This window comes from Vipera ursinii, assembly GCF_947247035.1.
Source record: "Vipera ursinii genome assembly, chromosome: 4".
NCBI lineage: Eukaryota > Metazoa > Chordata > Lepidosauria > Squamata > Viperidae > Vipera > Vipera ursinii.
In genome coordinates, this window is record NC_139514.1 from 3,743,473 (window position 1) to 3,766,080 (window position 22,608).

The following is a 22,608-nucleotide window of genomic DNA, read 5'->3' on the forward strand; positions in this document are numbered from 1 at the left end:
AAAGTGGAATTAGCTGACTGCGCAAACCAAGGTTATCTATCGCGTTTGATTGCGTTCATTTTACTGTGCTGATGCTGTAGCGAAGAGTGCCCAACAGACTTAACTCGGGGCTTAATCTAAGCAAGTTTCACTTAACTGATCTAATTTATGGTCTCCCGTAACGTCCTGCTTCATAAACCCATGACACATAAGCGAAACAGTTGGATCAAAACACAATTTATTTGTTTGGGGTTTTGTGCTGGCCTTATCACTTCACATGTTCTACTACTTCTGTTTTTGTTTTTGTTTTTAATTGATGTTTAGGATCGAGAAGGGAAGCTCTTAACATTAGGGGTGTTTGCCCGAATACATATTCGGGAAATATGTATTTTCAGTAAGCTGTATACAGGACGTCTTCGACTTAAAACCACAACTGAACCCCAAAATTCTGTTGCTAAGCGAGACAGTTGTTAAGTGAGTTTTGCCCTATTTTTCGATGGCGCTGAAGCGAATCGCTGCAGTTGTTAAGAAGGGCAACGCGGTTGTTAAGTGAATCTGGCTTCCCCCATTGACTTTGCTTGTCAGAAAAAGGTCGCAAAAGGGGATCTCGTGAACTTGGACACTGCAACCGTATTAAGTACATGCCAGCTGCCGAGCCTCCGAATTTTGATCATGTGACCCTTGGGGAATGCTGTGACGGTCGTGTGAGAAACGAGACATAAGTCACTTTTTTTTTTCAGTTACGAAACTGCAAATGGTCGCTAAACAAATGGGTGTAAGTCATGCAACTTGCAAAGTTTCCAGTCAACACAACCACAGCAGTGTAGGAGGCTGAGCCTTGCTGGACGCAACAGGAAGTGTTTTGGCGGTCCACAGAACAGGTTCCTTCCAACCAAACCCATTTCCCCCCCCCCACTTTCCTGCCTTGATCTTAACAAACATTTCACAGTTCAGCTTTTGTCATTCCTCGCCCAAAACCAAGGTTGGCTTAACGGTGACATTTAAACCGCTTGCTAAGCCCCCAAACCACACTGTGCAAACCGCCATAGCTTAAAGCAAGATCAGTTATGCTTCAATGATAGGTTAAGCCCCGAGCACGGCTGTATTTATTGCACCAGTCAAATAAGGACAGAGTGCCCTTCTCCAACAATATCGACTCTTCCCCCGAACGGCATGGAAGAAATCAAAGGTTTTCCAAAAGTCTTGTGACTACCAGTGACTAAGGACATTGTGGGGGAAAATTGAGGCAAAGTTTCCCAAATGTTTTCGGCTTGTAAATGCTGGGAGTCGATACTAGCTTTCAATTAATTAGATTTGTATTACCATTTTTATTATTTTATAATTTATACAAGGCACCAAACATATCTAATATTCAAGAGACAGGCTGGCCCAAAATCACCCAGGTGGCTTTCCGGCCTATGGTGGAACTAGAACTCACTGTCTCCTGCTGATTGGACCAGAGTTGCCCAACCGGCTTTCATGACTGCGGTCTAGGACTCACCATCTCCTGTGGATTGGCCCTAAGTCGCTCAGTTGGTTTCCATGCCTAAGGTGGGACTAGAACTCACCGTCTCCTGGGGCTTGGCCCAAAGTCACTCAGTTGGTTTCCATGCCTAAGGCGGGACTAGAACTCACCGTCTCCTGGGGCTTGGCCCAAAGTCACCCACCTGGCTTTCATGCCTAAGGTGGGACTAGAACTCACCATCTCCTGGGGATTGGCCCTAAGTCGCTCAGTTGGTTTCCATGCCTAAGGTGGGACTAGAACTCACCGTCTCCTGGGGCTTGGCCCAAACTCACCCAGATGGCTTTCATGCCTAAGGTGGGACTAGAACTCACCGTCTCCTAGTGATGGACCCAAAGTCACCCAGCTGGTTTTCATGCCTAAGGCGGGACTAGAACTCTCCGTCTCCTGGTGATTGACCCAAAGTTAACCAGCCAGCTTTCATGCCTGAAGTGGGACTAGAACTCACCGTCCCCTAGTGATTAGGGCTACCTTCCAGGGGGCCGAGAGACAGTGAAGCACAGATAGTTTGGTGAGGAGAAAGAGCTGGGAGCCTCATTCTCAGAGACTATCAATAGTGATGTAAGTCAGGGGTCTTCAAACTTGGCCCCTTCATGACTTGTGGACTTCAACTCCCAGCATGGCCGGCTCAGGAATTCTGGGAGTTGAAGTCCACGAGTCATCAAAGAGCCAAGGTGGCCTAGCCCTGGCTTAGTGCTTTGTCTACTGTTCAATACAGGATGCTATGGGTCGCTCCACTCAGTGGCCAAGCAAAGCATGCTGGGACTTCGGACAAGCACTGTGCTTTGACTTAAAAGTCGCTTTCCCTGAGAAGAGCATGAAGGATGCGCTGCAAAATTTACATTTCGGCATTCCAGGCCATCCTCGACTTACGAGGACAACTGAGCCCAAAGGGCGAAACTTTTGTTAAGCGAATTTTGCCGCATTTTACGACTTCTCTCGCCACGCTTCTGAAGCGAATCGCTACGGCTATTAAGTTAAGACAGGGCTTTTCAACCTTTTCACTCATTGTACCACTTTTAGGATACGGCAACATCAGAGTACCATGTCACCAAAAAACAAAAACAAAAAAAGGAAAAAAGTGATGACGTCCAGGTAGTCCTCGACTTACAACTGTTCGCTTAGTGACTGTTCGAAGTTATAATGGCACTGAAAAAAGTGCCCCCCAAGCCACAGCCGAGTAAGACACCTGCCTGCCTGCCCACCCGGCGGTGCCCTTCCTCCTGTCCGAGGTTTCCATTGTTGTGAACATTTCTGTTGAGGATTGGCAGCGGGGGTGGGGTGGGGTGGGGGGGTGTTTGGTTTTTATTCCCGTTTTCTGGATGGTTGCAGAAGATGGAGCCTGGCGCTGATCCTGGCGCTTCCACTGAGCCCTGACAGCCCTGCAGCTCCAGCCGTCTCTCGCTCCGCCTTGTGCGGTGCTGCCACCGGTTCAGCTCATTCCCCTCCCCTGCTGCCACTTCTCTAGGATGGTCGCGTACCACCTGCCAGGTGCCAATGTACCACAGATGGTACCCGTACCACTGGTTGAAAAGCCCTGAGTTAAGACACACGATTGTGAGGTGAAGCTGGCTTCCCCGTGGACTTTGCTTGTCCCAGACAGTTGCCAAAGGCGATTTGCACGACAATGCCACCGTCATAAATATGAGACAGCGGACCAGGGTTTGAATTTTGCTCAGGTGACCCTTGGGAATGTTGCAGGGGTTGCTAAGCGTGAAAAACGGTCACTTTTTCCAGGGATGTTGTAAGTTTAAAGAGTCACTAAGCGGACCGTTGTACGTCGGGGACTTCCTGTATAGCATCTGCAAATTTGCTTTCTTGCACTGCCTTTCCTCTCCCCCCCTCCCCCCCGCCTGCTAGATTTCTAGCAAATCCCAATCAGGTTTAAAGTGCTAAATTAGTAGGAGAAGGTTTCTGCTATTTTGGTCCACGAGACGCATGGCGGTTGAAAGCATTACTCACTCCCAGTCTGGAACCCGGGTTCATTAGGACGTGACTAATCAGCATTATATGTTACGGATTCTGCTTTTCAAGCAGGTTTTTCTTTTTTTTCAAATTACAGTGGTTTGTTTTTTTTTACTTTGCTAAGAGAAGAGATTTCCCTGGAGAAATAAAATTTTAAGTCTGGGCCCTTTTGCTTGATTTTGTCCAGTTAAAGTTTGGGAAGGCACCTGTGCCAGCGTTTGCATGCTTGCGTATTTCGGGACGATATTTTTTTATTTTTTATTTTTATTTTAATTCCATTTATATCCCACCCTTCTCCGAAGACTCAGGGCGGCTTACAAGCTTAGCAGTAGCCTTCATTCTATGTATATGCCTGCTTATTATATTAATAAGTTTATTAATTATTAATTGTTATATTATATTATAATATTATATTATATATTATTAACATAATGTAATATAATATAATATAATATAATATAATATAATATAATATAATATAATATAATATAATATAATATAATATAATATAATATAATATAATATAATATAATATAATAATATAATATAATATAATATAATATAATAATATTATATTATATTATATTATATTATATTATATTATATTATATTATATTATATTATATTATATTATATTATATTATATTATATTATTATTATAATATATTATTATATTAATAAGATTATTAATTATTAATTATTATATTAATTCGGATTTCACAACTGGGCTTTATCACAGGGGTTCCCAGCCCCCGGTCCTTGGACCGGTACCGGGCCGCGGCATGCCAGCAACCGGTCCGCACAAACAAGCACAGCCCCATCTGCGGGATGCAGGCAGCACACAAAACCACACACCTTCCGGTCTGCGGAAAAACCTCTCTCCACGGAACCGGTCCCTGGTGCCCAAAAGGTTGGGGACCTCTGCTTTATCAGACCAGTTCTTCTCATAGTTAAGGTTCCGCTTACAAGAAGTCCTCGGCTTACAATTTGTTTAGTAACCCTTACAGTTTCCGACAATACTGGGGGGAAAAGGGATTTGTGAGCGTTTTTCACACAGCTGTTGCAACATCCCTGTGGGCACCTGATCAAAATCCGGACACTTGGCAGCTGACTCCTATTTATGACGGTTGCAGTGTCCCAGGGTCACGCGATCCCCTTTGGCGAACCTCTGAGAAGCAAAGTCAACGGGGAAGCCAGAAATCACTTAACGACTGCGTTATTAACCACAGCGGCGACTCGCTTAAGAACGGCGGGAAGAAAACTCGCAAAATGGGGCAAAAGTCACCTCACGACTGTCTCGCTCAGCGACAGACGCTTCGGACTCAATTGTGGCTGTACGTCGAGGACGGCCGGCATCGCAAAGGTCGCGGGATCTTCATTTTCGACATTCTGTGACAGTTTCCCAGCCTCTCTTGCAATCCTTCACTTCCTCTCCCGCCCAGCGCTTGCTTACATAATACCTGCTGGAAGGGGAAAGAGAGGGGGAAGGGAAGGGAAAAAAAAGAAGGGAAGGAAAAAGGGAAGAAGGGAAGGCAAGAGAAAGCGAAGGGGAAGGGAAAAGAGAAGAGGAAGGGGAAGGGGAGGAGGAAGGGAAGGAGAAGAAAGGAAAGGGAGGAGGAAGAGGAGGAGAAGGGGAAGGAAGAGATTTATAATGTTCTCTGCCAGATTTCCACAAGAAAAGTCATTGGGAATGCCTACAGCAACGTTTCCCAACCTTAGGAACTTGAAGATGCGTGGACTTCAACTCCCAGAATTCCCCAGCCAGCTGGCTGGGGAATTCTGGGAGTTGAAGTCCACGCATCTTCAAGTTCCTAAGGTTGGGAAACGCTGGCCTACAGGAAGTCGGAGTCTACTCCCATTGCTTTTCTGCTCCCTTTGATCATTTCCATTTCTTTGTTTATATAAGGAAATGTCTCTGAAATGATGACACACACACACACACACACACACACTGAGCAAAACGTATCTACTAGTAAACAAAATTAAGGTGGGGGTCTGTTTGTCTTTCTATCTCAGTTTTACACGTCATCTAGCCCACAACCTCTCCGTAATCCACACGCGAAACTCCAAGTTGCCTAGCAGAAAAATAACACGGAATAATAAATAAGAAGTCTCATGGGATGGCTACGTTAGTCGGGGATGTGGAAAACGCCCTGTAACGCAACCAGGGCTGAAGGAAGAGGAACCCACAACACGTCCTTGCTTAAGTCTGCACACACCCGGTCTGTGAGGCTGACACATCAGAAATCGTGGCTCGCTAAGTAAGACTCCGTGGTTTGCTTTTACCCAAACAAGCCGGAGGGAATCTGGCCCTTCCATCGAAGTGACAAAAAAGTCGCAGCACTCTGCAAAGGTCCTATACGGTACAGGTAGTCCTCGACGTACGGCCACAAATTTCCGTTGCTAAGTGAGGTTTGCCCCCTTTCACGACCTTTCTTGCTTGGGAAGTGAATCACGGCAGTTTTTCAGTCGGTGACACGATTGTTAAGTGAAACCCGGCTTCCCCCATTGACTTTGCTTGTCAGAAGGTCACAAAACGACACACACACACACACACACACACACACACGGACACACACACGGACACTGCAACCCTCATAGGTACCTGCCAGTTGCCAAGCCTTCAGATTTTGATCCTGTAACCACAGGGATGCTGCAATGGTCGTTAAGTGTGAGAAACGGTCCTTTAAGCCACTTCAAACGGTCGCTAAATGAATTGCAAGTTGTAAATCAAGGAGTGCAAGTCCATACATTTCAGGAGGTCCCCAGAAAGTCCCATCTGGGCCATCGGCAAGGATTCCCAACCTCACATGTCCAAATGCCCCATCATTTTAGGATAAAGTTCAACAAAATACCTTACTGATGATGTTACCTAATGTCTGCAAGGAAACCATCAAGCTCAGAAAGCACCCAGGACCCCACAGTTTTCCTCCTCCTCCCTCCTCCTCCTCCTCCTCCTCCTCCTCCTCCTCCTCCTCCTCCCTCCTCCTCCTCCTCCTCACAAACCCCATCCCCTTCTAGCACTGATGAAGTACCTAGTTAGGTCATGAAACATCTGCAAGAAAACATCAAGCTCAGAGAGAACCAAGGATCCCACAGTTCTCCTCCTCCTCCTCCTCCTCTCTCCTCCTCCTCCTCCTCCTCCTCCTCCTCCTCCTCCTCCCTTCTAGCACTGAGGATGTTACCTAGTTGGGTAATGAACTGCTGTAAGAAAACAACCAAGCTCAGAGAGCGCCAAGAGACCCGCAGTTCTCCTCCTCCCCCTCCTCCTCCTCTACAAACCCCACTCCTTCTAGAACTGATGATCTTAACCTAGTTGGGTCATGAAACATCTGCAAGGAAGCAACCAAGCTCAGAGAGCACCAAGGACACCACAATCTTCCTCCTCCTCCTCCTCCTCCTCCTCCTCCTCCTCCCTCTAGAAACCCCATTCCCTTCTAGCACTGATGTTACCTAGCTGGGTCATGAAACATCTGCAAGGAAACCACCCAGCTCAGAGAGGACCAAGGACCCCACAGTTCTCCTCACCTCCTCCTCCTCCTCCTCCTCCCCTTCCCCTCTCCACACCCCACACTCCCTTCTAGCACTGATGATGTTACCGAGTTGGGTCATGAAACATCTGCAAGGAAGCAACCAAGCTCAGAGAGCACCAAGGACACCACAATCTTCCTCCTCCTCCTCCTCCTCCTCCTCCTCTCTAGAAACCCCCATTCCCTTCTAGCACTGATGTTACCTAGCTGGGTCATGAAACATCTGCAAGGCAACCACCCAGCTCAGAGAGGACCAAGGGACCCCACAGTTCTCCTCCTCCTCCCTCCTCCTCCTCCTCTCCACACCCCACACTCCTTCTAGCACTGATGATGTTACCTAGTTGGGTCATGAAACATCTGCAAGGAAGCAACCCAGCTCAGAGAGCATCAAGGAGCCCCCAGTTCATTCCTGAGCTACCAGTACTCTCTTGTTAGTTTTTTATATTGCTTAAAGCCAGTTTCCAGGATGACAGAGTTGGAAGGGACGTTGGAGGCCTTTTTTACACCATTCAATCTTCTTGAAATCTCCAGTGTTGGAGGCAGCCACAACCTCTGAAGGGACGCCGTGCCACAGATTAATTGCTCTGTCAGGAAGTTTCTCCTTAATTCCAGGTTGCTTCTCTCCTTGATTAGTTTCCATCCGTTGCTTCTTGTCCTGCCTTCGGGCGCTTTGGAGAATAGAATAGCAGAATAACAGAGTTGGAAGGGAACTCTGGAGGTCTTCTAGTCCAACCCTCTGCTCAAGCAGAAGACCCTGCGCCATTCCAGACCACTGGCTCTCCGGTCTCTTCTCGCGAAAACCTCCAGTGATGGAGCAGCCACCACTTCTGAAGCGAAGCCGTTCCACTGGTTAATTGTCCTCACTGTCAGGAAATTTCTCTATCTATAACCTCTCCAGAATAACAGAATTGGAAGGGACCTTGGAGGTCATCTAGTCCAACCCCCTGCTCAGGCAGGAAACCTATACCATTTCAGACAAATGGGCTGTCCAATCTCTTAATTGGAGGATCCACTATTTCTGGAGGCAGGTGGTTCCACTGGTTAATTGTTCCAAATGTCAGGAAGTTTCTCCTTAGTTCCAGGTTGCTTCTCTCCTTGATCGGTTTCCATCCGTGGCTTCTTGTCCTGCCTTCAGGCGCTTTGGAGAACAGCTTGACTCCCTCTTCTTTGGGGCAGCCCCTGAGATACTGGAACGCTGCTATCATGTCCCCCCTCGTCCTTCTCTTCATTAAACTGGACATCCCCAATTCCAGCAAACGTTCCTTGTATGTTTTAGCCTGCAGTCCCCTAATCATCTCTGTTGCTCTTCTCTGTACTTGCAAGTAGTCTGAATGCATTCCACACACACACCCCGAAAAAACCCACACACCGTCCTTTTAAACAAACAAACAAACAAAACTCTGTACCGGTGCATCTTAACAATGGCATTTAGCAATTACGGGCAGTCCTCAACTTACGACCATTCCTTTTAGTCACCTTTCAAAGTTACAACAGCTCTGAAAAAGGTAACTTTGGAGCGTTTCCCCCCACGCTTTACAAAAGAGTTGGAGCATCCCCCGTGGCAATTGCTTCGTATTTATGACGGTTGCTGTGGGACCCCCTTTTGCGACCAGCTACGTCAAGGGGGAAGCCAGATTCGCTTTACAATGGTCTCACTGACTTAACTCCTGCCGGGATTCACTTAGCAAAGATGGCAAGGAAGGTCGTAAAACCAGGACAAAATTCACTTAACAACTATCTAGCTGGTGTCGGTAAAGTCAAGGAGTGCTTGAGTATAGTTAGGAGGGCACTGACGTTTCCAGGCTGCCCTATCTTTCCTGGTAAAATACATGGAAAATCCCATTGGAGGAAAATTCCATGAAAAATTCCATGAACAAAATGGATGTCGCCAACAAACTTGGAGTGCTGGGATATCGTTAAAGGTAAAGGTAAAGGTTCCCCCGCACACACGTGCTAGTCGTTTCCGACACTAGAGGCCGGTGCTCATCTCCGTTTCAAAGCCGAAGAGCCAGCGCTTGTCCGAGGACGTCTCCGTGGTCATGTGGCCGGCATGACTAGACGCCAAAGGCGCACGGAACGCTGTTACCTTCCCACCGGAGTGGTCCCTATTTTTCTACTTGCATTTTTACGTGCTTTTGAACTGCTAGGTTGGCAGAAGCTGGGACGAGTAACAGGCGCTCACTCTGCTACGCGGCACTCGGGATTCGACCCGCCAAACTGCCGACCTTCTTGATCGACAAGCTCAGCCTCCTAACCCACTGAGCCACCGCGTCCCTAATTCTCTTTTTATAATCCCTTCCTAATCCCTTTTCTTGCCTCGCCGCTTTCTTCTTCCTCTTCTTCCTAATCCTCTCCCTTACCCAAAGGTGCAAGGTGTGTGCTTTGAGGAGGTGCTTTCTGAAAGTGGTCATACTTTTCCCATAAGCGATGATGAGATTAAAAAAATCCGGTAAAGGCACCTCAGGAAACTCCCAGTTCCCAGGATCGTATTTGCGAGAGGTTAAAAAGTGAATCTTCTAAACTCAGCAGGTGTTTGATTGATTTCCTTGTTTGGATTAAAGGAGAAATGGAGACTGTTTGCAGTCAAGGGCTGTTAATTCTTTCTCTGTGGGTGTGTGGGTGTGTGGGTGTGTGGGTGTGTGTGGGTGTGTGTGTGTCTGTGATTGATGAAAAGTTGAAACTATCCCCCAAAGCCCCCACAGGCAGGAGAAGAAGCAGCGACGGATGGAATTTAATCCAGGAGAGAAGCAACCTGGAATTAAGGAGGAATTTCCTGACAGGGAGAACAATTAACCAGTGGAACGACTTGCCACCAGAAGTTATGCATGCTTCATCACGGGAGGCTTTTCAAAGAGACTGAACAACCGCTTGTCTGGAATAGTAGAGGGTTTCCTGTCTGAGAAGGGGGGTGGACTAGAAGACCTCCAAGGTCCCTTCCAACTCTGTTATTCTGATCAGGAGAGGTTATAGATAACCTTAGTGGGTTAGGACGCTGAGCTTGTCGATCAGAAGATCGGCAGTTTGGCAGGTCGAATCCCGAGTGCCGCGTAGCAGAGTGAGCGCCTGTTACTCGTCCCAGCTTCTGCTAACCTAGCAGTTCGAAAGCACCTAAAAATGCAAGTAGAAAAATAGGGACCATTACGGTGGGAAGGTAACAGCGTTCTGTGAGCCTTTGGCGTCTAGTCATGCCGGCCACATGACCACGGAGACGTCCTCGGACAAGGGCTGGCTCTTCGGCTTTGAAACGGAGATGAGCACCGGTCCCTAGAGTTGGAAACGAGTAGCACGCATGTGCGGGGGAACCTTTACCTTATAGAGAGAGAAATTTCCTGACAGCGAGGACAATTAACCAGTGGAACGGCTTTCCTTCGGAAGTTGTGGCTGCTCCATCACTGGAGGTTTTCGAAAAGAGACCGGAGAGCCAGTGGTCTGGAATGGCGCAGGGTCCTCTGCTTGAGCAGAGGGTTGGACTAGAAGACCTCCAGAGTTCCCTTCCAACTCTGTTATTCTGCTACTCTATCCTCCAAAGCCCCTGAAGGCAGGACAAGAAGCAACGGATGGAAACTACTCAAGGTGAGAAGCAACCTGCAACTAAGCTCTATTCTGATTCTGATGACCGTTTTTTTTTTTCACTTACGGCCACTGCAGCATCCCGTTGGTCACGTGATCAAACTTCAGACACTTGGCAACTGATTCGTATTTAGGGCGGTCGCAGTCTGCTGGGATCACATGATCCCCTTTGGCGCCCTTCGGATAAGCAAAGTCCATCGGGAAGGCAGATTCCCTGAACAACCGTGTGACCAACTTCACAACTGCCGTGATTCCCTTAAACAGCGGTAGGAAGAGAGCGCCTATAACAGGGCAAATGTCACGTAGTGTCTTAATGCCAGCGACGGAAATTTGGCCACCAGCTGTTGGTCGTAAGTTGAGGTCTCACCGGATCCAGCTAGGTTCGTGGACGAACCAAGAAGATCCAGAACAAAGAAACTAGAGTTGTGTTTTATATATATATATATATATATATATATATATATATATATATATATATATATATAAAATAAGTCTATGTAATACTCCACTGGAGTGTTCTCAGACTGGACAACTTTAAACTGGGTGGACTTCAACTCCCAGAATTCCACAGCCAGCTGGCTTTGGAATTCTGGGAGTTGAAGTCCGCCCAGTTTAAAGTTACCCAGGCTGACAAACCATGCATTAAATCAGAGTTCCGCAACCGGAGTGGGGGAGAGGGAGGAAAGAAGGGATGGTTTAGTGTGTGAGGAGTGGTGGTGAATGCATGCACGCATACGTGCATGCGCATGAACACCCATTGCTCACGTGAGCGGAGCTGTGAGCACCTACGCTTGTGGTGACACTCATGCGAGGAGGGCCGGAAATGTCTGCAGTGCTCATGGCGACGCACGAATACGGCTGTCCGTGTGCTCACACGCACACACTGGCCAGCCACTTATGTGGCCCGGTGGCCAATATGCCATGGACCGGTAACGGGCCACGGCCCACAGGTTGGCGACCCCTGTGCTAAATCCTGAACTAAACGTAGCACTATTGTTGTGTTCTTGTAAGATGGGATGCTCAAGCAAGGAAACCAGGTAAGACGACAATGGCGGACTTCCGATCCTGAGGCTTCGGATGTGGGGAAGGCATCGGATCAGGAGTCTGCCCTCTGCCTTGAATTCCCAAAGGAATGGTGGGGTTTGCAGGTAGTCCTCATTTAGCAACCACCTCGTTTAGTGACCGTCCGCCGTTCTAACCAGGATGAAAAAGTTAAACTTTATAAATCCTCCTCCCTTCCGTGGCTTTCCCGAGTCTACAAAACCAACGGAAGCAGATTGGAAACGCAGCTGTGGTTTCATTTAGCAACCACTCCGCTTTACAACCAAGCTGCCAATCCCGACTCTGGTCACTAAATGAGGACTACCTGTCTAGCTGATAAAGATGCATAGGGCACAGTGGACATCCTTGACTTGTTCCTTTTCTTATCTCAAAGTTCTCTGTGTCGTGTCGTTTCACAATCACTTTTGCTGTTGGTGTGTTTCACTCATATTTTATAAAGGTTTTTTTTTTGTCCAAAATCCATTGTTTTTAGTTGCCGAGTCATAAATTGTCAGGAAACATTATCAAACGCCTTTTGAGCATCTAAAAATACCGCCGTCAATTGTTTCCCTGGATGCATTTCATAATATTCCAATATTAGGTTATTTTTGATTTGCCTCTTTAGTAGAAATCCATTTTGATCTGGGTGTATAAATTCGGTTAGACATCTTTTCAGTCCCTCCGCTATTGTGGAAGTCAAAACTTTATAATCCACATTTAAGGAACGATGTTGGCCTGTAGTTTTTTTTTAATCTGTGTCAAATCTGAGTCTTCTTTCCGCATCCAAGTAATATTTGCTTCTGTCCACGTATTTGGGAGTTTAGCCTCCAACAAAAGTTCATTGCACACACCTTTCAATAGGATTGACTTGTTCACACACGAATCCTCTCTCCCAACTTCTCCCTGGCAAAATGGGATTGCAGAAGGGCTTGGCGTGGCGCGATTATACATACAATACAGGTAGTCCTCGACTTACAACCGTCCGCTTAGTGACAGAATCGTTTAGTGACCAACTACACTGGAAAAAGCTGACTTATGACTATTTTTCACACCTACGACTGTTGCGGCATCCCCGTGGGTCAGAATTCAGACCCTTGGCAAATGACTCATATTTACGACGGTTGCAGTGTCCCGGGGTCACGTGATCCCCTTGGGCAACCTCCTGACAAGCAAAGTCGTGGGGGAAAACCTAATTCATTTAACAACCGTGTTGCCAACTGAACCACTGCAGGATTCACTTAACAACTGTGGCGAGAAAGGTCATAAAGCAGGGCGAAACTTGCCTAACAACGATCTCCCTTTGCCACAGAAATTTTGGGCTCAATTACCTGGTGCTTGCAAAGGTTTCCGGTTAAGTCCTACAGCAATTCCTGCTCAAATTTTAAGGAAGTCCTTGCAACGCAGTTTTGACTGGTCTGGACAAACTCTTCCAATGAGGGAGTAAGGAAGGACTGCACAATTTTAAGGCAGAGAAGGGCTGCGTCGGAGGAGGAAACCCTGCGTGCAAAAATCCAGCTGCTCAAGTTGCAACCTCTCTCATTTCTTGCCGTGCTAGATTATTACTTGCAAGGAATGCACTGGTGAGCAGAATCTGGATTTTCTGATACCATTACCCTCTCCTTCCTTCCTTCCTTCCTTCCTTCCTTCCTTCCTTCCTTCCTTCCTTCCTTCCTTCCCTCTTCCCTTTCTTCCTTCCTTCCTTCCTTCCCTCTTCCCTTCCTTCCTCCCTCCTTTACATTGCCCTCTCCTTCCTTCCCACCTCCCTCCCTCCTTTCCATTGCTCTCTCCTTTCTTTCCTTCCCTTCCCTTCCCTTCCTTTTCCTTCCTTCCTTCCTCCCTCCCTCGTTTCCATTGCTCTCTCCTTCCTTCCCTTCCTTTCCTTTCCTTCCCTTCCTTTCCCTTCCTTCCTTCCTTCCTTCCTCCCTCCCTCCCTCATTTCCATTGCTCTCTCCTTCCTTCCTTTCCTTCCTTTCCTTCCCTTCCTTTCCCTTCCTTCCTTCCTTCCTTCCTCCCTCCCTCGTTTCCATTGCTCTCTCCTTCCTTCCTTCCTTCCTTTCCTTCCTCCTTCCTTCCTTCCTTCCTCCCTCCCTCCCTCGTTTCCATTGCTCTCTCCTTCCTTCCCTTCCTTTCCTTTCCTTCCTTCCCTTCCTTCCTTCCTTCCTTCCTTCCTTCCTTCCTTTCCTTCCTTCCTTCCTTCCTTCCTTCCTTCCTTCCTTCCTTCCTCCCTCCCTCCCTCGTTTCCATTGCTCTCTCCTTCCTTCCCTTCCTTTCCTTTCCTTCCCTTCCTTTCCCTTCCTTCCTTCCTTCCTTCCTTCCTTCCTTCCTCCCTCCCTCCCTCATTTCCATTGCTCTCTCCTTCCTTCCTTTCCTTCCTTTCCTTCCCTTCCTTTCCCTTCCTTCCTTCCTTCCTTCCTCCCTCCCTCGTTTCCATTGCTCTCTCCTTCCTTCCTTCCTTCCTTTCCTTCCTTCCTTCCTTCCTTCCTTCCTTCCTCCCTCCCTCCCTCGTTTCCATTGCTCTCTCCTTCCTTCCTTTCCTTTCCTTTCCTTTCCTTTCCTTCCCTTCCCTTCCTTCCTTCCTTCCTTCCTTCCTTCCTTCCTCCCTCACTCCCTCCCTCGTTTCCATTGCTCTCTCCTTCCTTCCCTTCCCTTCCCTTCCCTTCCTTTCCTTTCCTTCCTTTCCCTTCCTTCCTTCCTTTCCTTCCTTCCTTCCTTCCTTCCTCCCTCCCTCCCTCCCTCATTTCCATTGCTCTCTCCTTCCTTCCTTTCCTTTCCTTCCCTTCCCTTCCTTTCCTTCCTTCCTTCCTTCCTTCCTTCCTTCCTTCCTTCCTTCTTTCCTTCCTTCCTTCCTCCCTCCCTCCCTCATTTCCATTGCTCTCTCCTTCCTTCCCTTCCTTTCCTTTCCTTTCCTTTCCCTTCCTTCCTTCCTTCCTTCCTTCCTCCCTCACTCCCTCCCTCGTTTCCATTGCTCTCTCCTTCCTTCCCTTCCCTTCCCTTCCCTTCCTTTCCTTTCCTTCCCTTCCTTTCCCTTCCTTCCTTCCTTTCCTTCCTTCCTTCCTTCCTTCCTCCCTCCCTCCCTCATTTCCATTGCTCTCTCCTTCCTTCCTTTCCTTTCCTTCCCTTCCCTTCCTTCCTTCCTTCCTTCCTTCCTTCCTTCCTTCTTTCCTTCCTTCCTTCCTCCCTCCCTCGTTTCCATTGCTCTCTCCTTCCTTCCCTTCCCTTCCCTTCCCTTCCTTTCCTTTCCTTCCCTTCCTTTCCCTTCCTTCCTTCCTTTCCTTCCTTCCTTCCTTCCTTCCTCCCTCCCTCCCTCCCTCATTTCCATTGCTCTCTCCTTCCTTCCCTTCCTTTCCTTTCCTTTCCTTTCCCTTCCTTCCTTCCTTCCTTCCTTCCTTCCTTCCTTCTTTCCTTCCTTCCTTCCTCCCTCCCTCGTTTCCATTGCTCTCTCCTTCCTTCCTTCCCTTCCCTTCCCTTCCCTTCCTTTCCCTTCCTTCCTTCCTTCCTTCCTTCCTTCCTTCCTTCCTTCCTTCCTTCTTTCCTTCCTTCCTCCCTCCCTCGTTTCCATTGCTCTCTCCTTCCTTCCTTCCCTTCCCTTCCCTTCCCTTCCCTTCCTTTCCCTTCCTTCCTTCCTTCCTTCCTTCCTTCCTTCCTTCCTTCCTTCCTTCCTTCCTCCCTCCCTCGTTTCCATTGCTCCCTCCTTCCTTTCCTTTCCTTTCCTTCCTTCCTTCCTTCCTTCCTTCCTTCCTTCCTCCCTCGTTTCCATTGCTCCCTCCTTCCTTTCCTTTCCTTTCCTTTCCTTCCTTCCTTCCTTCCTTCCTTCCTTCCTTCCTTCCTTCCTTCCTTCCTTCCTTCCTTCCTTCCCTCCCTCCCTCCCTCCCTCCCTCCTTTTCTTTCATTTATAAAATTTATTGGCCACCCATTTTAGCATCAGGCAACTCTGAGCAGCTTACAGTTACGTAGAAGTTAAAACATCAACAGTTAAAATCAAACATTAAAGGACACATGGGGAGGGCACTTGGGATCTGCTGCTCCTCCATCAACTACCTCCATGGTGCTGTCCCCCCACTGGGACCCCAAGCTGACTGGCAGAGCCACATCTTTAAGCCCTTACAAAAAGATAGGAGGGTTGAGGTCAACCTCACATGGGGGGGGGGGGACAAGATGTTCCAGACGACAGGAGCCACAGCAGAGAAGACCCTCCATGTGGACCGTGCCAGCTGGAATAATTGATCGGGGGTGGGGTGGGGGAACCCGCAGCATGCCTCCGTTGCTGGCACAGGTGGTAGGGGTCAATCCCAGTGGGGCGAGACGGCCCCTCAAGTAAACTGGACCCCCGCCATGAAGGGCTTTAAAGGGGGCGACCAACACCATGAATTGCACCCGGAAGCAAACCGGCAAGGTTACGGGGCAGTGGGTGTCACAGGGGCCATTCCTGGGGGCCCCCAAAAACTACCCCCGCTGCCACACTCTGCACCCGCTATAGCTTCCGAATGCTCTTCAAGGGTCGCCCCATGTGGAGAGCCTTACAGTAGTCCAGCCACGAGACGGAACGACTGAGCACAGGGAACGCTACCAGATTGCAGACTGCATTTGAGACAACGCCAAAGTTTATTTCTCCCGGAGCCCAGCGGGCAAAAAGTCTGGCCACCGGCTGCAACGACGAGGCAGGTGTGCAAGTGGCGGGATTCAAATAGGTCAGGGGTAGGCAACCTCGGCTCTTTTATGACTCATGGACTTCAACTCCCAGAATTCCTGAGTCAGCATAGCTATGCTGACTCAGGAATTCTGGGAGTTGAAGTCCATGAGTCATAAAAGAGCCGAGGTTGCCTACCCCTGAAATAGGTGAACCACCGGTTCTCTGTGTGGATGACGCTTCCGGAGGTCCGTTCTGGGCCAGGGCAGCCAAAAAAAATTAGCTACTGAACCGGTGCAAACCGGCTGAATCACACCACTGCATGTGTGTGTAGCCAGCCTGCAAGTGTGTGTATAGTACACGTCTAGGAGTTACGCTCTCCACCTCTCCTTCGAGAAACCTACAACTAAGGAGAAACTTCCTGACAGTGAGAACAATTAACCAGTGGAACAACCTGCCTCCAGAAGCGATGAATGCTCCAACACTGGGAGTTTTTAAGAAGAGACTGGCCAGCCATTTGTCTGGAATGGTATAGGGTTTCCTGCCTGAGCAGCGGGTTGGACTAGATGACCTCCAAGGTCCCTTCCAACTTTATTATTGTTATTGTTATGGTTGTTGTTGTTGTTATTATTATTATTATTATTATTATTATTATTATTATTATTATTATTATTATTATTATTATTATTATTATTATTATTAAACAAGGACAAGGCACACCACACTACCTCCAGTAACCCAACTGCCAAAATGACCCCCTTGCAAGAGAGATCTAGCTGGGAGTAACGGACTGGATCAAGCAAACCAGTGAACTGGTTCCCAGTTCCTAACTCACTCTCAAATTATGCACGTTAGCCTAATTTGAGCACCCAAGAATCCCTTCCTATTAGCATTAAAGTTACAGGTGGTCCGCAACGGAGACCAAAATTTCCCTTGCTAAGACAGTTGTTGACGTCTGCCCCATTTTACGACCTGGACCCTGTCGTTAAGTGAATCACTGCAGTTGTTAAGTTAGTAACACGCTTGTTAAGTGAACAAGCCATTGACTTTGCTTGTCAGAAGGTCGCAAAAGGGGGATCGCGTGAACCCCCCCCCCGGGACACTGCAACCGTCATAAATGTGAATCAGTTGCCAAGTGTCAGAATTTTGATCGCGTGACCCTGGGGATGCTGCAACGGTCGTAAGCGTGGAAAAAAAAAGGTCATCGTTTTTTCCCCAGAGATGTTGGAACTTTGAACGGTCATTAAATGATCTGTTGAGGATTGGCCATATTTGGGGCAAAGAAATCTAGCCACCAAAATCCCCTTTGGGTAGCAAGATGGGCAGCATATAAATAAACAAAAATCCTCCCCTCGCCAGCTGTCCACCTCACCAAAACACCCTTTTGGCTGCCCACACCTCACTCCAGACCTCTGCAAAGTTCCATTTTTGCAAGGGGTAAGCCTGATGGGAGTTGTAGTCCAACTTAGCCACAGGACCGGCACTTTGCAGGAGAATCTCCTAAAAGATCGCCCTGTTTTATTTCGGTTCAGGAGACACCAAGGCCTCTTGGTCCGGAAAACTTTTATTTATTTTATTTATTTTTATTTTAATTCCATTTATATCCCGCCCTTCTCCGAAGACTCAGGGCGGCTTACAAGCTTAACCTCCTTGCCCTTTTTAATCACGGTTGTAACCCCCCAACCCCTTTTTCCATGCAAGGTAATATGGCTGACCCTCCCAACTCCGGATCTAGCCAAACCCTGCATGGATGGGAACCCCTGCATGGGATCCCCTAGGTCTTCCTAGGTTGGGTGCAACAAAGCAGATTCAACCGTTCAATCAGAATGTAGCTGGAAGGGACCTTGGAGGTCTTCTAGTCCAACCCCTTTGCTCAAGCAGGAGGCCCTATACACCATGTCAGACAAATGGTTGTCCAGTCTCTTCTTAATCACCCACAACTTCTGGAGGCAAAGTCGTTCCCCTGATTTAACTGTTCCCACTGCCAGGAAATTCCTCCAGAGTTCCAGCTTGCTTCTCTCCTTGATGAGTTTCCATCCGTGGCTTCTCGTCCTGCCTTCGGGCGCTTCTTGGAGAATAGCTTGACTCCCTCTTCTTTGGGGCAGCCCCTGAGATACTGGAAGGCTGTTATCATGTCACACACACACACACACACACACACACACACACACACACACATACACACCGGTCCTCTTTTTCCCCTCTAGATTCGCTCCGTTTGGAATGGAAATTCCCTTCCCCGAGCTCCAGGGCGGGCGCTTGCAAAGTTGCAGAAAGCGCCTGCTCGAGTCCCCCACCCCCACCCCACCCCGGCAGAAAAGAAGGGATGCACCCGTCGCGGCCCCACCCCCCACAAAGCACCCCGGAGGAGCGCAGCCCCCCACCCCACCGATGCACCCTGCAAAATTCAGTGGCAAGGGCTTCTCTCTCTCTCTCTTCTTTCTTTCTCTCTCTCTCTCTCTCATTTTCTCTCTCATTCCCTCTTTCTCATTCTATCTTTATTCTCTCATTCCCTCTTTCTCATTCTGCCTTTATTCTCTTTCGATCCCTCTTTCTCATTCTCTGCCTTTATTCTCTCTCTCTCTCTCTCTCGTTCCCTCTTTCTCATTCTCTGCCTTTATTTTCTCTTTATTCTCTGTCTTTATTCTCTCTCATTCCCTCTTTCTCATTCTATCTTTATTCTCTCTCTCATTCCCTCTTTCTCATTCTCTGCCTTTATTCTCTCTCTCTCATTTCCTCTTTCTCATTCTCTGCCCTTATTCTCTCTCTTTATTCTCTCTCTTTACTCTGTCTCATTCCCTCTCTCTTTATTCTCTCTCTTTACTCTGTCTCATTCCCTCTTTCTCATTCTCTGCCTTTATTCTCTCTCTCTCTCTCTCTCGTTCCCTCTTTCTCATTCTCTGCCTTTATTCTCTCTCTTTACTCTCTGTTTTTATTCTCTCTCATTCCCTCTTTCTCATTCTCTGCCTTTATTCTCTCTCTTTACTCTCTGTTTTTATTCTCTCTCATTCCCTCTTTCTCATTCTCTGCCTTTATTCTCTCTCTTTATTCTCTGTTTTTATTCTCTCATTCCCTCTTTCTCATTCTGCCTTTACTCTCTCGTTCCCTCTTTCTCTTTCTCTGCCTTCATTCTCTCTCTTCATTCTCTCTCTTTACTCTCTCTCTCCTTCCCTCTTTCTCATTCACTGCCTTTATTCTCTCTCTCTCTCTCTCTCTCTCTCTCTCGTTCCCTCTTTCTCATTCTGCCTTTATTCTCTCTCTTCATTCTCTCTCTTTACTCTCTCATTCCCTCTTTCTCATTCTGCCTTGATTCTCTCTCTCGTTCCCTCTTTCTCTTTCTCTGCCTTCATTCTCTCTCTTCATTCTCTCTCTTTACTCTCTCTCATTCCCTCTTTCTCATTCTATCTTTATTCTCTCTCTTTATTCTCTGTTTCTATTCTCTCTCCTTCCCTCTTTCTCTTTCTCTGCCTTCATTCTCTCTCTTCATTCTCTCTTTACTCTCTCTCTCCTTCCCTCTTTCTCATTCTGCCTTGATTCTCTTTCGATCCCTCTTTCTCATTCTCTGCCTTTATTCTCTCTCTCTCGTTCCCTCTTTCTCTGCATTCTCTCTCTTCATTCTCTCTCTTTACTCTCTCTCTCTCCTTCCCTCTTTCTCATTCTGCCTCGATTCTCTCTCTCTCTCTCTCTCCAGCCGAAAGCCCGTCCCGGGGCTGCCCGAGGAGCAGCCGCCGCCGCCCTCGCCCACCCGGCGCGCGTCCCGTCTCCCTTCCCTCCCCGCTCCCAGCTGCCGAGCCCAGCATCGCCCACCAACTCACCTCGCCGGCCGGCCAGCTCCGTCCCCGGCTGGGAGAGGCGGCGGCAGCGGAGGCAGCCGGACGATCGGCGCGGGCGAAGCGAGCCCTCCGTCCCCGCTCGGCCGAGCAGGAATCCCGCCGCCGCCAGCTGGGCGCGTTTTTTTTGCCTTTCTTGCTTTTCTTTTTTAAAGCGCTCCGCGCCGCCAGCGCGCAAACTCCGGCTCGTGAGCGCGCCCCCAGCGCGCGCCCCCGCCCACCTCCCCCCCCCAGAGACGCCCCTCCGAAGCCGCCGCCCCCCCTCCTCCCCTCCCTCCCTCCCTCCAGCGTCTGGCAAGGGCGCGGCTCCGCCGGGCGCGTGCACGGGAAAGGCCGCCCCCTCCTCCTCCTCCTCCTCCTCCTCCTCTTCCTCCCCCCTCCCCTGTTTCTGGGGAGGGGAGAGGGGAGGGATTTGGGGGCGCTGGGGGGGGCGATGGAAAGCGGAGGGAGGAACATCTGGAAGGGGAGGAGGGAGGGAGGGAAGGAGGGAGGGGGAGGCAGGCAGGCAGCGCGGGGCTCTGGTCCAGCGGGATCGCTTGGGAGAAAGCCTGGGAACTTTTTGGGGGGGGGGGGGTTCCCGGTTTGTTTGAGCCCCGGGAGGGTTATTCAGCCCTGCTTACCTCCCCCCCTTCCCCTCCCCGCCCCGCCACCCTCAAGCACAGCTGGTTTGGCAGGCGCCAGCGCTCTGCAGGAGGGGCACAGACCCGAGCATGTGCAGAGTGCGCTCTGCTTGCCTGGCTTGGCAGGCTCCAGCATTGGGCAGGATGGGCACAGACCCGAGCATGTGCAAAGTGCACTGTGCTTCCAGGTTTGGCAGGCTCCAGCGCTCTGCAGGATGGGCACAGACCGGAGCATGTGCAGAGTGCGCTCTGCTGCCTGGCTTGGCAGGCTCCAGCACTGGGCAGGAGGGGCTCAGACTGGAGCATGTGCAAAGTGCACGGTGCTTCCAGGTTTGGCAGGCTCCAGCGCTCTGCAGGATGGGCACAGACCAAAGCATGTGCAGAGTGCGCTCTGCTGCCTGGCTTGGCAGGCTCCAGCACTGGGCAGGAAGGGCTCAGACTGGAGCATGTGCAAAGTGCACTGTGCTTCCAGGTTTGGCAGGCGCCAGCGCTCTGCAGGAGGGGCACAGACCAAAGCATGTGCAGAGTGCGCTCTGCTGCCTGGCTTGGCAGGCTCCAGCATTGGGCAGGAAGGGCTCAGACTGGAGCATGTGCAAAGTGCACGGTGCTTCCAGGTTTGGCAGGCGCCAGCGCTCTGCAGGAGGGGCACAGACCAAAGCATGTGCAGAGTGCGCTCTGCTGCCTGGCTTGGCAGGCTCCAGCACTGGGCAGGAGGGGCTCAGACTGGAGCATGTGCAAAGTGCACTGTGCTTCCAGGTTTGGCAGGCGCCAGCGCTCTGCAGGATGGGCACAGACCGGAGCATGTGCAGAGTGTGCTCTGCTTGCCTGGCTTGGCAGGCTCCCAGCACTGGGCAGGAGGGGCTCAGACTGGAGCATGTGCAAAGTGCACTGTGCTTCCAGGTTTGGCAGGCGCCAGCGCTCTGCAGGAGGGGCACAGACCCGAGCATGTGCAGAGTGCGCTCTGCTGCCTGGCTTGGCAGGCTCCCAGCACTGGGCAGGATGGGCACAGACCCGAGCATGTGCAAAGTGCACTGTGCTTCCAGGTTTGGCAGGCTCCAGCGCTCTGCAGGAGGGGCACAGACCGGAGCGTGTGCAGAGTGCGTTCTGCTGCCTGGCTTGCCAGACTCCAGCGCTGGGCACCCCTGAGCATGTGCAGAGTACACTCTTCTCCCTAGCTTACCAGACTCCGGCACTGGGCAGGATGGACTCATCCCTGAGCAAGTGCAGAGTGCACGCTACTTGGCCTCACATCTGACCCGGTTACTCAGACTCTGGGGGCTTTTTCCTCCGAGGTGAATTAAATTAGGTTAGCGAAAGCCTGTGCAGCCTTGCCAGTGCCCCAGTTAAGCCTAGCTAGGGTTAAATGTGTGGTTGTTTGGTTTGTTGTTTTTTTCTTGTGGTTTAATGTGTTGCATGAATTCAGCTTGTGCAATTCATTTTGGCTAAAAAGAGTGTGGTGTGGTCCCAGGGAAGACAGACATTCGTTAACCGTTTTAAACGTCTCTAATATGACGGTCGAAGTAACAGCCTGTTAGATGTTGTTCCGTTCCTTGCCAACTTAGTTCGAAAATTCCTTTTGCTGCTGCAAAATAGAATACATTTCATGGGGTCCAAGTTGGCCATTTTACAATAGCCTTGTAAGGTAGGCTTCCTCATCCGGCACATACAGATAGTCTTGACTTACACCAGGGGTCTTCAAACTTGGTCCTTTTATGAATTGTGGACTTCCAGAATTCCTGAGCCAGCATGGGGGAAGTGTGGCCCCCTTCATGACTCGTGGACTTCAACTCCCAGAATTCCTCAGCCAGCATGGGGGAGATTATGGCCCCTTCATGACTTGTGGACTTCAACTCCCAGAATTCCTGAGCCAGCATGGGGGAGATTATGGCCCCTTCATGAGTTGTGGACTTCAACTCCCAGAATT

The 22,608-nt window shown here is 49.4% G+C and overlaps 1 protein-coding gene and 1 long non-coding RNA gene across 2 annotated transcripts in view; one reads left to right on the forward strand and one right to left on the reverse strand.

Annotated features, from left to right (window-relative positions):
- TSKU (tsukushi, small leucine rich proteoglycan) overlaps nt 1–20,238 on the reverse strand; it is a 32,612-nt gene extending 12,374 nt beyond the window's left edge. Inside the window, exon 1 of the mRNA XM_083362164.1 lies at nt 20,050–20,238. The gene's annotated coding sequence lies outside the window, so the exon portion shown is untranslated. The remainder of the gene's footprint in view (nt 1–20,049) is intronic.
- Nucleotides 1–22,608, forward strand: part of LOC310640110 — a 111,311-nt gene that overhangs the window by 79,779 nt on the left and 8,924 nt on the right. The gene's annotated exons all lie outside the window — the stretch shown is intronic.